Genomic DNA, 5014 nt, shown 5'->3' with positions numbered 1-5014 from the left:
CCGTGGCGCAATTGGCTAGCGCGATGGGCTGTTAACCGAAAGGTTGAAGGTTTGAGCGCACCCGATGGTGGTTCGGCGATTTTTTTTCTTTGGGCTGATAGCTCTGAAGAAATGCTCTGACGGTGGTGAGAGTGGAGCATGACTGTCTCCGTGGCGCAATTGGCTAGCGCGATTGGCTGTTAATCGAAAGGTTGTAGGTTCGAGCCCTCCCGGGAGCGCTTTGTTGCTTTTTTTTGCGCTGATAGCTTTGAAGTTATGTTCTGATGGTGGTGAGAGTGGAGCACGACTGTCTCCGTGGCGTAATTGGCTAGCGCGATGGGCTATTAACCGAAAGGTTGGAGGTTCGAGCCCACCCGGTGGTAGTGCGGCGATTTTTTTTCTTTGGGCTTATAGCTCTGAAGAAATGCTCTGACGGTGGTGAGAGTGGAGCATGACTGTCTCCGTGGCGCATTTGGCTAGCGCGATTGGCTGTTAATCGAAAGGTTGGAGGTTCGAGCCCTCCCGGGAGTGCTGTGTTGCTTTTTTCTTTGCGCTGATAGCTTTGAAGTTATGTTCTGATGGTGGTGAGAGTGGAGCACGACTGTCTCCGTGGCGTAATTGGCTAGCGCGATGGGCTATTACCCGAAAGGTTGGAGGCTCGAGCCCACCCGGTGGTGGTGCGGCGCTTTTTTTCCTTTGGGATGATAGCTCTGAAGAAATGTTCTGATGGTGGTGAGAGAGGAGCAGGACTGTCTCCGTGGCGCAATTGCCTAGCGCGATCAGCTGTTAACCGAAACGTTGGAGGTTCAAGCCCACGGGGTGGTGGTGCGGTACTCTTTTTCTTTGGGCTGATAGCTTTGAAGATATGTTGTGATGGTGGTGAGAGTGGAGCACGACTGTCTCCATGGCGCAATTGGCTAGTGCCATGGGCTGTTAACTGAAAGGTTGGAGGTTCGAGCCCACCCAGGAGTGGTGTGTTGCTTTTTTTCTTTGGGCTGATAGCTTTGAAGATATGTTCTGATGGTGGTGAGAGTGGACCAGGACTGTCTCCATGGCACAATTGGCTAGCGCGATCGGCTGTTAAGCGACAGGTTGGAGGTTCGAGCCCACCCGGTGGTGGTGCGGCGCTTTTTTTGGGCTGATAGCTTTGAAGATATGTTCTGATGGTGGAGAGAGTGGAACAGGACTGCCTCCGTGGCGCAATTGGCTAGCGCGATCGGCTGTTAACCGAAAGGTTGGAGGTTCGAGCCCTCCCGGTGGTGGTGTGTTGCTTTTTTTTTTCTTTGGACTGATAGCTTTGAAGATATGTTCTGATGGTGGTGAGAGAAGAGCAGGACTGTCTCCATGGCGCAATTGGCTAGCGCGATCAGCTGTTAACCGAAAGGTTAGAGGTTCAAGCCCATGGGGTGGTGGTGCGGTACTCTTTTTCTTTGGGCTGATAGCTTTGAAGATATGTTGTGATGGTGGTGAGAGTGGAGCACGACTGTCTCCGTGGCGCAATTGGCTAGTGCCATGGGCTGTTAACTGAAAGGTTGGAGGTTCGAGCCCACCCAGGAGTGGTGTGTTGCTTTTTTTTCTTTGGGCTGATAGCTTGAAAGATATGTTCTGATGGTGGTGAGAGTGGAGCAGGACTGTCTCCGTGGCGCAATTGGCTAGCGCGATCGGCTGTTAACCGAAACGTTGAATGTTCGAGCCCACCCGGTGGTGGTGCGGCGCTTCTTTTTCTTTGGGCTGATAGCTTTGAAGATATGTTCTGATGGTGGAGAAAGTGGAGCAGGACTGTCTCCGTGGCGCAATCGGCTAGCGCGATTGGCTTTTAACCCAAAGGTTGGAGGTTCGAGCCCACCCTGTGGTGGTGCGGTGCTTTTTTTTCTTTGGGCTGATAGCTTTGAAGACATGTTCTGATGGTGGTGAGAGCGGAGCGGGACTGTCTCCGTGGCGGAATTGGCTAGCGCGATCGGCTGTTAACCGGAAGGTTGGAGGTTCGAGCTCTCCCGGGAGTGGTGTGTTGCTTTTTCTTTGCGCTGATAGGTTTGAACATATGTTCTGATGGTGGTGAGAGTGGAGCGGGACTGTCTCCGTGGCGCAATTGGCTGGCGCGATCGGCTGTTATCCGAAAGGTTGGAGGTTCGAGCCCTCTCGGGAGTGGTGTGTTGCTTTTTCTTTGTGCTGATAGCTTTTGTTCTGATGGTGGTGAGAGTAGAGCACGACTGTCTCCGTGGCGCAATTGGCTAGCGCGATCGGCTGTTAACCGAAAGGTTGGAGGTTCGAGCCCTCCCGGGAGTGGTGTTTTGCTTTTTTTTCTTTGCGCTGATAGCTTTCAAGATATGTTCTGATGGTGGGGAGAGCGGAGCACGACTGTCTCCGTGGCGTAATTGGCTAGCGCGATGGGCTATTAACCGTAAGGTTGGAGGCTCGAGCCCACCCGGTGGTGGTGCGGCGCTTTCTTTCCTTTGGGCTGATAGTTCTGAAGAAATGTTCTGACGGTGGTGAGAGTGGAGAAAGACTGTCTCCGTGGCGCAATTGGCTAGCGCTATCGGCTGTTAACTGAAACGTTGGAGGTTCGAGCCCTCCCGGGAGTGGTGTGTGGGTTTTTTTTCTTTGGGCTGATAGCTTTGAAGATATGTTCTGATGGTGGTGAGAGTGGAGCAGGACTGTCTCCATGGCGCAATTGGCTAGTGCTATCGGCTGTTAACCGAAAGGTTCGAGCCCACGCGTTGGTGGTGTGGTGCTTTTTTTCTTTGGGCTGATAGCTTTGAAGAAATGTTGTGATGGTGGTGAGAGTGGAGCACGACTGTCTCCGTGGCGCAATTGGCTAGGGCGATGGGCTGTTAACTGAAAGGTTGAAGGTTCGAGCCCTCCCAGGAGTGGTGTGTTGCTTTTTTTTCTTTGGGCTGATAGCTCTGAAGAAATGCTCTGACGGTGGTGAGAGTGGAGCATGACTGTCTCCGTGGCGCAATTGGCTAGCGCGATTGGCTGTTAATCGAAAGGTTGTAGGTTCGAGCCCTCCCGGGAGCGCTTTGTTGCTTTTTTTTGCGCTGATAGCTTTGAAGTTATGTTCTGATGGTGGTGAGAGTGGAGCACGACTGTCTCCGTGGCGTAATTGGCTAGCGCGATGGGCTATTAACCGAAAGGTTGGAGGTTCGAGCCCACCCGGTGGTAGTGCGGCGATTTTTTTTCTTTGGGCTTATAGCTCTGAAGAAATGCTCTGACGGTGGTGAGAGTGGAGCATGACTGTCTCCGTGGCGCATTTGGCTAGCGCGATTGGCTGTTAATCGAAAGGTTGGAGGTTCGAGCCCTCCCGGGAGTGCTGTGTTGCTTTTTTCTTTGCGCTGATAGCTTTGAAGTTATGTTCTGATGGTGGTGAGAGTGGAGCACGACTGTCTCCGTGGCGTAATTGGCTAGCGCGATGGGCTATTACCCAAAAGGTTGGAGGCTCGAGCCCACCCGGTGGTGGTGCGGCGCTTTTTTTCCTTTGGGATGATAGCTCTGAAGAAATGTTCTGATGGTGGCGAGAGAGGAGCAGGACTGTCTCCGTGGCGCAATTGCCTAGCGCGATCAGCTGTTAACCGAAAGGTTGGAGGTTCAAGCCCACGGGGTGGTGGTGCGGTACTCTTTTTCTTTGGGCTGATAGCTTTGAAGATATGTTGTGATGGTGGTGAGAGTGGAGCACGACTGTCTCCATGGCGCAATTGGCTAGTGCCATGGGCTGTTAACTGAAAGGTTGGAGGTTCGAGCCCACCCAGGAGTGGTGTGTTGCTTTTTTTCTTTGGGCTGATAGTTTGAAGATATGTTCTGATGGTGGTGAGAGTGGACCAGGACTGTCTCCATGGCACAATTGGCTAGCGCGATCGGCTGTTAAGCGACAGGTTGGAGGTTCGAGCCCACCCGGTGGTGGTGCGGCGCTTTTTTTTGGGCTGATAGCTTTGAAGATATGTTCTGATGGTGGAGAGAGTGGAACAGGACTGCCTCCGTGGCGCAATTGGCTAGCGCGATCGGCTGTTAACCGAAAGGTTGGAGGTTCGAGCCCTCCCGGTGGTGGTGTGTTGCTTTTTTTTTCTTTGGACTGATAGCTTTGAAGATATGTTCTGATGGTGGTGAGAGAAGAGCAGGACTGTCTCCATGGCGCAATTGGCTAGCGCGATCAGCTGTTAACCGAAAGGTTAGAGGTTCAAGCCCATGGGGTGGTGGTGCGGCGCTTTTCTTTCTTTGCGCTGATAGCTTTGAACATATGTTCTGGTGGTGGTGAGAGTGGAGCGGGACTGTCTCCGCGGCGCAATTGGCTAGCGCGATGAGCTATTAACCGAAAAGTTGGAGGTTCGAGCCCTCCCGGTGGTGGTGCGGCGCTTTTTTTTTCTTTGGGCTGATAGCTCTGAAGAAATGTTCTGATGGTGGTGAGAGTGCAGCAGGAATGTCTCCAGGGCGCAATTGGCTAGCGCGATCGGTTGTTAACGGAGAAGTTGGAGGTTGGAGCCCTCTCGGGAGTGGTGTGTTGCTTTTTTCTTTGCGCTTATAGCTTTTGTTCTGATGGTGGTGAGAGTGGAGCACGACTGTATCCGCGGTGCAATTGGCTAGCGTGATTGGCTGTTAACCGAAAGGTTCGAGGTTCAAGCGCTCCCAGGAGTGGTGTGTTTCTTTTTTCTTTGCGCTGATAGCTTTGAAGTTATGTTCTGTTGGTGGTGAGAAAGGAACACGACTATCTCCGTGGCGCCATTGGCTAGCGCGATCGGCTGTTAACCAAAAGGCTGGAGGTTCGAGCCCACCCGGAGGTGGTGCGGTGCTTTTTTCCTTTGGGCTGATAGCTCTGAAGAAATGCTCTGACGGTGGTGAGAGTGGAGCATGACTGTCTCCGCGGCGCAATTGGCTAGCGCGATTGGCTGTTAATCGAAAGGTTGGAGGTTCGAACCCTCCCGGGAGTGCTGTGTTGCTTTTTTTCTTTGGGCTGATAGCTTTGAAGATATGTTCTGATGATGGTGAGAGTGGACCAGGACTGTCTCCGTGGCACAATTGGCTAGCGCGATCGGCTGTTAAGCGA

At 52.7% G+C, this 5014-nt stretch overlaps 2 non-coding genes across 2 annotated transcripts; both read left to right on the top strand.

Annotated features, from left to right (window-relative positions):
- The first annotated feature begins 1167 nt into the window (after positions 1-1167).
- On the top strand, positions 1168-1241 carry TRNAN-GUU (transfer RNA asparagine (anticodon GUU)). Its single transcript has one exon. It is a non-coding gene; the product is annotated as a tRNA-Asn (tRNA).
- A 2705-nt stretch (positions 1242-3946) lies between these two features.
- TRNAN-GUU (transfer RNA asparagine (anticodon GUU)) lies at positions 3947-4020 on the top strand. Its single transcript has one exon. It is a non-coding gene; the product is annotated as a tRNA-Asn (tRNA).
- The last annotated feature ends 994 nt before the right edge of the window (positions 4021-5014 follow it).

Source organism: Rhipicephalus microplus, unplaced genomic scaffold (assembly GCF_043290135.1).
Source record: "Rhipicephalus microplus isolate Deutch F79 unplaced genomic scaffold, USDA_Rmic scaffold_26, whole genome shotgun sequence".
Lineage (NCBI taxonomy): Eukaryota > Metazoa > Arthropoda > Arachnida > Ixodida > Ixodidae > Rhipicephalus > Rhipicephalus microplus.
This window is presented reverse-complemented; position numbering and strand designations above follow the sequence as displayed.